Here is an 8944-nt window from a genome sequence, read left to right on the forward strand (position 1 = left end):
CATCCCATCTTGAAGCCCAGGTCCGCGCGAAGTAGGCTGCTGGGCTGGTTATCAGTCTGCACGTACGCTGCAGAGATTTTAGACCGAAGGTTGCCGTTGGTCCCGTCCTGAGGAGATGTTACGTGTAGTAAGCAAAAAGTGCTTCTCTTTGCACTGTCAACAGTGTGGCGATCTATTGATTAGGATTATTCCCCCTTCCCTCTACAGACAGCTAACACTTCATGTGTCCATAGTCAGCGCCGGCGGTTGTGCATTATCACACTTCATCATCCCACTGGGTATGTTGTCTTTCCATTTTACAGGTGAAAAAAATTAGGCTGAGGGAGATTGTAGCATTTGCCCGAGGTCACACAGCTATCAGCTATCGTAGTAATCTAGGGAACATTGACTCGAATGTGCAGGTCTTTCTTTCTGTATGTCTGTATTTCTCCATCTGGCAAAAACAAAGACGTGAGGAGAATGACATTAGCTGAACAGTTTCCTCTAAACCCATGGGTAGACACAGTTCACTTTTCCTATGTGGACCATTCTATGTATTCATTGCTTAGCGGAATCATTTTCTTGACTTTTTTATTTTTAAATTACTTTTAAAAGGTGACTCCAGGCACCTTTTATGTAGTAAGATTGAATTTGCCCTCTTACACAAATTTGATCTATTTAGTAAAAGTGCTTATTTTTTTGACAAGCTACGATTTCACTTTTGCAGTTCTTGCCGCATACAGGGAACTAACAGTTGGGTTATTTGCTTGAGATTTCCTTATTGCAAAATTTGTTGCTGAATTATGTGGCAATGTCAACACACTTTGTGCATTGCCTTATGCAATATTTCTGAGTTTGGTGTCAAAATTTGGTGTGTAGAATGTCTTAGAAAGTTATCTTTTGATGGTATGATTTTTTTTTCATTTGTGTGGAATGGAACGAATCAGCATTTATAAAAGCTCACAAATTCTCATTTTAGATTAGCCTGCACTATTTTTCTGTAACTGGCTGTGTAAAAGTAAAGATCCAGAACTTTCTACAGAAGAAAATGTTGATAAATTCCCTTGAGTAATTAGGCTTCATGCATAGTTGCAAATGTTTAAGATATTTTTGGTGCCTAATTACAGTCCTCTACAATTTTGTTAGCATATTATCAGGTTGAAGACAATTTGTAGTTGAATGTTTTTGCGATGTCTGTAGAGAAAAGGTCATATTACAGTTATCAGGTGGATGGTTCCTAGATTGATTTGTCCTTTGATTAAAATGTGTTGTGTCCTGTTGAGTTGTGTAGAATATGATACCATTATGGCATAGTTACCTAGTGATGCTGTCCTTGTCTGTTTAGAGAGAACTAGCTGTTAAAGGCTTACCTTAAATTGGATTACACTATAAACTTACTCTTTTAAGCAGTGTTTCAGACAGAACGTTCATTCTTAGTTTTATTGCTACCAAGGAGTAAATTATATTTAATAGATACTTTATTAAAGTTGTGTTTGGTATTCTGCATTTCCTGCAACTTGAATTTCAGGTTGATTTTTTTTTTTTTTTTTCTTTATGGAACAAGAGCTCTCTAGTTTCCTTCTCCCCCAGCCTTTTATTATGAAACAATTTTGAGCACACAGAAAGTCAGTAATAGAGAATACCTATGTGATGACCCTCAAGATTCAACATTGTTGATATCCTTCCATATCTGCTTTATCCATAAATATGAATTTATTATTTTTGTCTGAATTATTTGAAATTAAGCTGAAGACTTTATGCCACTTTACCCTTAAATATATTAGTGTATATCTCCCAAAGAAAATGAATGATATTTTCTTAAATAACCATAATACCATTATTATTAACTTTCTTAGATGGAGTAATTTCTTGTTATAATCTAACATCAATCCATATTTTAATCTCCCTATTTGTATTGAAAGGTCTTTGATTGGTTTGTAAACCCCACCCTCCACCAAACAAGAGTCCTGTTAAGTTTATTCATTTTATTTGTTTTAAGTCTTTTTGGCCTTTCTGATGTATTATAGAATGGCATTACTTCCCATCCCTTTTAAAATGATACTGAGATTTTGAAGAGATCAAAATAATTGTCTTATGAAATGACACATATTTTGGATTTGTCACGTTTCTCTTTCTTTCTTTCTTTCTTTCTTTCTTTTGGAAAGATTTTTGCTATAGGGCGCTTACACTCACTGGAGATACAGAGAGAGACAGAAAATAAAAAATCGCCTTCCAGGGGGGATGGTCACGCCACAATCCTCTTGGTATCTTGGGCACTCATGCACAAATGCCTGGTATGAGTTTTAAGCCACTGGGTCTGGGACTTGAACTGTGGTTGACTCTGTGGGAGTCCAGCAACGGAATCATTATGCCACTTCTGGTCCTGGATTTGTCACATTTCTTCCTCTCTTGGTATCATTTAGCTTGTTCATACATTCCTGGTATACTAGTTGTTAACTGTAAACTAGGTTTAAAGCAGTAATTTCAAATGAAACTTTCTGAGCAAGAATACCTAAGAAGCCATGTTGTACACTTCATATTGCCTATCAGGAAGTATATATTATCCAGTCCTATTATTTGTAATACTAAGTTTGATCACTTGGTTAAGATATGTTATATTTCCCTCATTGTAATTAGCCAGTAATTGTTGGCATGATAAATTAGCACTGTGGTATTAGCCTATTCTCTTGTAATATTTCATCTAATAGTTATAGTCATCTATTGCTGATCCTTATCAGGTTAACCTTTTGAATTTTCATTTTAACAATCTTTGTTTTTTTAAGAGAGTTTTTTGTTTGTTTGTTTGTTTTATTTTTTGCTATAGGGCATAAGCGCTCACCAGAAAGAGAAAGAGAGACAGAAAGCGAAAAATCACCCACCAGGGGGTTGGCCACACTGCAATCCCTTCTTTACTTTCCTCTCGGGATTTTGGGCACTCATGCACACGCACCCGCCATGAGTTAAGCTGCTGGGTTCCGGACTCCGACTGCGTTCAACTACATGGGAGTCCAGCGATGTAACCATTATGTCATCTGTTGGTCCCAATAATCTTCTGATGGTATATAAAGATGGAAACAACATTACATAGGCATTGTAAAATATTCTATGCAGCTGTGTTGATCAGAACCTGATTTTGTGGGGGTTTGAAGTTTTTCTTTCTTTCTTTTTTTTTAAGAATTATTTAATTTTGGGACCAGCAGATGGCGTAATGGTTATGTTGCTGTCCCCACCCCCACCCCAATGTAGTTGACTGTGGTTCAAGTCCTGGACCTGGTGACTTAAAACTCCTACCAGCCGCATGTGAATGCATGCCCAAAATACCGGGAGGAGAATGGAGGAGAAGGGATTGTGGCATGGCATCCCCCTTGGGAGAAGGGTGATTTCTTGCTTTCTGTCTTTTTCTCTTTCTTTTTGGTGAGGGCATGTGGCAGATAGCAAAAATCTTTCTTAAAAAAAAAATAATGATTTAATTTTATTAGTTATTATTAGTATCTTAAAATGTATTTATTATTGTTTTTTACTTTAACCAAAGAGACAGAGAGAGAAAGGGAAAGTCAGAAGGCAAGCCACCAGATCTGGGACTTGAACTGTGGTTGGCCATGTGGGAGTTTGGCACCCTAACCACCACGCCACCTGCTGGCCCCAGTTATTATTATTATTTTAAAGAATTACTTACTTTAATTTTATTTTCATTCACTTATCTTTTTTATAACTTAATTTAATTTATTTATTTAAACTTGACCAGAGAGGGAGGGAGGGGGAGAGAGAGAGAGATAAAGCAAGAAAGCCAGCCACCAGTTCCAGGACTTGAACCACAGTCTGCCATGTGGGAGTCCAGCACCCTTAATCACCACGCCACCGACTGGCCCCTTTTTCATTTCATTTATTTTAATTTGACCAGAGAGAGACACAGAGAGAGAGAAAGAGAGAAAGCAAGCCACTAGGTCTGGTACTTGAACCATGGTCAGCCATTTGGGAGTGTCCAATGTCTTAACCACCATGCCAACTGCTGGCCTCCAGTCATTATTATTTTTTATTTTTTGGAGAAGTTTTTGCTATAGAGCACGTGCACTCACCAGAAAGACAGAGAGAGACAGACAGAAAGTGAGACCTCACCCCCCAGGGGGGATGGCCACGCCACGATCCCTTCTCCTCCATTCTCCTCCTGGGATCTTGGGCACACATGCACATGTGCCTGGCGTGAGTTTAAGCCATCGGGTCTGGCACTCGAACCATGGTCGAATGCATGGAAGTCCAGCAACATAGCCATTACACCACCTGCGGTCCCCCTCTAGTTATTTTGAAATTGACCAGAGAGAGAAAGAGAAAGGGAAAGTGAGAAAGCAGGCTGCCAGATCCAGGACTTGAACTGTGGTTGGCCTTGTGGGAATCCAGATTCTTAGCCATAGTACCACTTGCCAGCCTCCTAGTTTTTCCTTTTATAAAATTTTGCTATGGGATGCGTGTGGTAGCCGGGGGTGGGGGGGTGGGGGGGAGTTAAAAAATATCCCTCTGGGGGATGACCACATAACAGTCTCTCCTTTCCTCTTAGGATTTTGGGCATGCAGCATGAGCACAGTCTTTTACAAGCTGACCTGTCCAGATTCAAACCACCCATTTGGCCATGTGGATCCAGCCACTTTAAACACCACACCACTTGGCTACTCTGGTGTTTAAGGCTTTTAATGATAAATTCGAAGTATCTTGTGTTTTTAATTTTAAAAGAAACTTATCTTGAGGAAATTGGTAAGAACTCAGTGCCTGTCTTTTCCAATACTCTTAAGAAGTGTATTTAGATTTTTCTTAGCTAATATTTTTTGCATAGGAATAGCCAGAAATATAAAGAAAGGATAGTGCTACTAAAAAAGAAAAGAAAAGAAAAAGAAACATTTTGAGAAAATCATCTGTTTTCAAGTGTAATGGCAGGGGAGTCCGAAGATCTGTACTCACTAGTCCTAGTTCTGTGACTTGTGAAGTTTGAAAATTACAAGGGAATGATAACACCACAGTCCCTTCTCCTCCTTTTCTCTTTCCTTTCAGAATTTTGGGCTTGCACACAAATGTGCCCATGTTTTTCAAGCTGCTAGGTCCAGGACTCAAACCACAGTCAGCCATATGGGATCCAACCACCTTAACTACCACACCTCCAGCTGGTCCAAGAATGAGCTTCTAATAATGAGGTGTGTTAGTTATATTAAACAGGTCAAATATTTGGAGGCCACCCTTGTTTTTATTAAACCAGATATAAATAAATCAAATATATATAATCCAAAATTGAATTTAGTTCCCAGCAAATTAATTGACATTTAGTAGGTTATTATTTTAAAGGTTTCATAATAGAATTTTCTTCAATAGCATATTATTTCATTAAAAATATTTAGTTCACGGAACAACTTACATGCAGTTTTCCCACACATCTCTTTGTAAATAAGAATGAAGTATAAATATATATAGGAAAAACAAACTTTTCTCTTGCTTTTTTTTTTTTTACTTATTTAATTTTATTTGTTATTTTATTTTTAACTTTTTAAATATTTATTTAATTTTATTTATCATTATTATTTTTTAATTTGCTGTGGGGCATGTGTACTCACCAGCGACAGAGAGAAAAGGAAAGTGAGAAAACAAGCTGCCAAGTCTGGGACTTGAACTGTGGTTGGCTATATGGGAGTCTAGCGCCTTAACCACCACTCTACCTGCGGGCCCTGTTTTACTCTTGTTCTTAAAGTGTTCCATGAGATATGTCTAAATATCTATATCTGTACACACACACACAAAGTGTGTATAATTTTTTCTTTTATTTTGATATTCCTAGAATTTATTTGAGCATTGGTTGACTGTTTCTTATGGTGGTTAATTGCATATTTGCTTTGTAGTATTTCTTGTATTGTTGCCTTTATTGTTACTTAACTCTTAGATTGTTGTTTAATTTTTTTTTTTTTAATGTTTATACTTCATCTTCCCAACTAAAAGGAAGATGAGCATAGAGTCTTCTCTAGGTTCTCTCCTGTAACTAACATACTGCCTTTTTCATAGGTGCTCAAGGTTACTTAATTGAGATTTCATGGTACTAAAAATTGTAAAAAGCACTGTGAAGTTTATGAACTGTGGAATATTTATCTGCAGGTAGTTTTTTTTCCGATTTGTGCTGTTATTCACTTAGTGCCGACTTTAGTACCTACTGGGTTGTTAAAAAAAAGTCATGATGCATTTTTGCATAGAAAAACAGAAAAAATACATCACGACTTTCTGACAACCCAATAATAATGACAAATCGAAGGAACAGTTTAGGATATGATTTCATCTGTATTTTAAAAAATAATTTATTTTACATTCTTTTTTTTTTTTTTTTGAGAGATTTTCTCTATAGGGTGCATGCGCTCACCAGACAGACAGAGAAAGACATTGGAGACAGAAAGTGAAAAAAATCACCCCCCAGGGGGGATGGTCACGCCGCAGTCCCTTCTCCTCCATTCTCCTCTCAGGATCTTGGTCACGTACACACATGCGCCCGGCGTGAGTTTTAAGCCAAGTCCAGGATGCGAACCGCGATCAAACTGCATATCAGCTGGCACAGTATTTCTGCAAGCTACATAGTCAATGTCAGGGTCTAGTCTTCAGTGACTTCTGTTCTCAGCAATGTCCTATTCTTTCAACTAGGCCACTAGAACTCTTTGAATATTATCCCATTCCTTGTGAGCAAATTTAAAATTTGATTTGTGTGTCATGTAGTTTCATTTATCAAATGCTGTCTGACATGTTAATCTGATCCACATAGTAATTTTAATTTCTTTGTATTAAATATAATCCGGTTTCTCAATTTTATCCCAACTGATAGTCAATTGTTATTTTCCTTCCTAGCATCTAATCTCTTTTTACTCCCTTTCCTCAATTTCCCAACAATGTAATTACTTTCCCATTATGCCCTGTATTACACAGAGGTTGCTTTCCATTCCTTTATTTCTTCCCACTTTTCATTGATTTATACAATATCTTAATTAATCTAAATAGTTTCAGTAGTAAGTTCAGCTGATATATATATATATATTGATATATATATAAATCTGTGAACACATGTTGACTTTAGGTTTGAAGCTCTGTGTGAAGAATGAATATACTGTAAAGTAGTACATAGCTGAGGCTATGTAGCTTACTGTGGTCATTAAATAGCTATTTTATAAAATATATTTTTAAATTTTGGGACCAGCAGGTGGTGTGGTGGTTAAGGCACTGGACACTCCCGTCACTAGACTCCCACGTGGCCCACCATGGTTTGAGTCCCGGACCTGGTGGCTTGCTTTCTCACCTTCCCCCCACCCCCTGTGTCTCTCTCTCTGGTCAAATTAAAAATAAATAAATAAATGAGTGGATAAATAAATAATTTAAAATTAAAAAAATATATATATTTTTTAATTTCAAGAAAGGCAGTTTTAGCTTTAATAAATCAAAATAAAAAATGTTAAGAAAACTTTTCTTAATACTTAAGGAAACAGGTTAGGAATCTGTTCGAATAGAGGTACATGGACCTGTCTACCACTCAACAGAAGATGAAACTCCTTAACTCTGGAAAACAAAGCATAGAAGATCAGTAATGCTTTAGTCAAAAGTCATAAATTCTATTTCACCAGTTCAAGCTCATGTACTTTATCTTCTGTGTGGTCCGATCTTTCCGTTTAAATTCTGAAAGATAACATTCAGCTCTAGACTTGTCTCTACCATTAAGCTGGGCATTTTCTTAGTTGTTTTACAACTCTTATTTCTGTGTCTGATTCTAGGTTTCTTGGGATATCACTACCGTTAGAACTTCTTGGAGAACTGGCCTGGTGTTGGTAAATTCTTTCAAGTTTGTTAATCTGAGAATGCTCTTGTTTTCGCTTCCCATATGAAGGATAATCTTGCCAGATACAATATTCTTGGTTGAAAATGTTTTTCACTCAACATTTTTGAGTATATTTTCCCATTCTTTCCTCGCTTGCATTGTTTCCACTGTTAGCCTGATGGGATATCCTTTGCAGGTAACTTGACATTCTCTCTTGCCAATCTTAGTATCTTTTCTCTGTCTGTGGTTTTGGTCATTTTGGTTATAACCTGTCTTAGAGAAGATCTTGGGTTGATCCTATTTGGGGTCCTTTGTAGTTCTTGGGTCTGGATCTTTGAATGCCACTCTAGGTTTGGAAAGTTTTTTTTCCAGGATTTCATGGTATAGATTATCAACACCCTTATTAGTCTCTTCACCTTCAGGAATCCAATTATCTGGATGTTTGGACATTTAATGGTATCTAGTATTTCTTGTATATTATTCTCTTTTTTTGGGGGGGGCTATTTATTCAGTCTTCGTGGTGGATTTTACTAGTCCAGCGATTTCTGTCTTGTACATCTGAGATTCGTTTTCCTGTATGATCTAGTCTGCTTTTAATACTTTCAGAGGAGGTTTTGACTTCCTGTATTATAGCCTTCATCTCCAACAGTTGCACTTCATTCTTTTTTATGGTGTGGATTTCCTCTTTCAGCTCTCGTAAGAACTTCCTTACCTTCCTTACTCATCAGCTCTTCTGGAGTTCGTTGTTTTTCTTCTCTTCCATCTCTGTTAGGTTTGTCACCATGAATATTCTAAATTTTTTTTTATCAGACCTTCCCATGAGTTCCATTGTACTGTCTGTAGATGAAGAGGAGTTATTCTTTTCCCCTGGGGGAGAGGTATTTTCTTGGTTTCTCATATTTCTTGTGCCTCTGTGGTGATTTCTAGTCATCTGATGGGTTATTCATTTCTTCCTAATTTCTGGAAGTTCAGTCTGAGCGATCAGAGGTGCACAGGAGGAGGTGGTCTGAAAACTCTTTGGCGTTACGTTTTTCTCCTTTTGTGTGGCAGATTCAGTGGGAATTGAGGAATATGAGGACCCTAATAGTATTCTTTTTTTTTTTTTTTTTTTTTTGGTTTTGTTTTTTTTTTTTTGGGACAGGTGTG

The 8944-nt window shown here is 37.1% G+C and overlaps 1 protein-coding gene across 2 annotated transcripts in view; it reads left to right on the top strand.

The window, feature by feature from the left end:
* Nucleotides 1–215: 215 nt before the first annotated feature.
* The window catches only part of MAP3K2 (mitogen-activated protein kinase kinase kinase 2), a 118243-nt gene continuing 109514 nt past the window's right edge, over nt 216–8944 (top strand). For both annotated transcript variants that reach the window (XM_014589843.2, XM_014589844.2), the window contains exon 1: nt 216–278. The gene's annotated coding sequence lies outside the window, so the exon portion shown is untranslated. The remainder of the gene's footprint in view (nt 279–8944) is intronic.

This window comes from Tupaia chinensis, unplaced genomic scaffold (assembly GCF_000334495.1).
Source record: "Tupaia chinensis unplaced genomic scaffold, TupChi_1.0 Scaffold000386_1, whole genome shotgun sequence".
Taxonomy (NCBI): Eukaryota; Metazoa; Chordata; class Mammalia; order Scandentia; family Tupaiidae; genus Tupaia; species Tupaia belangeri.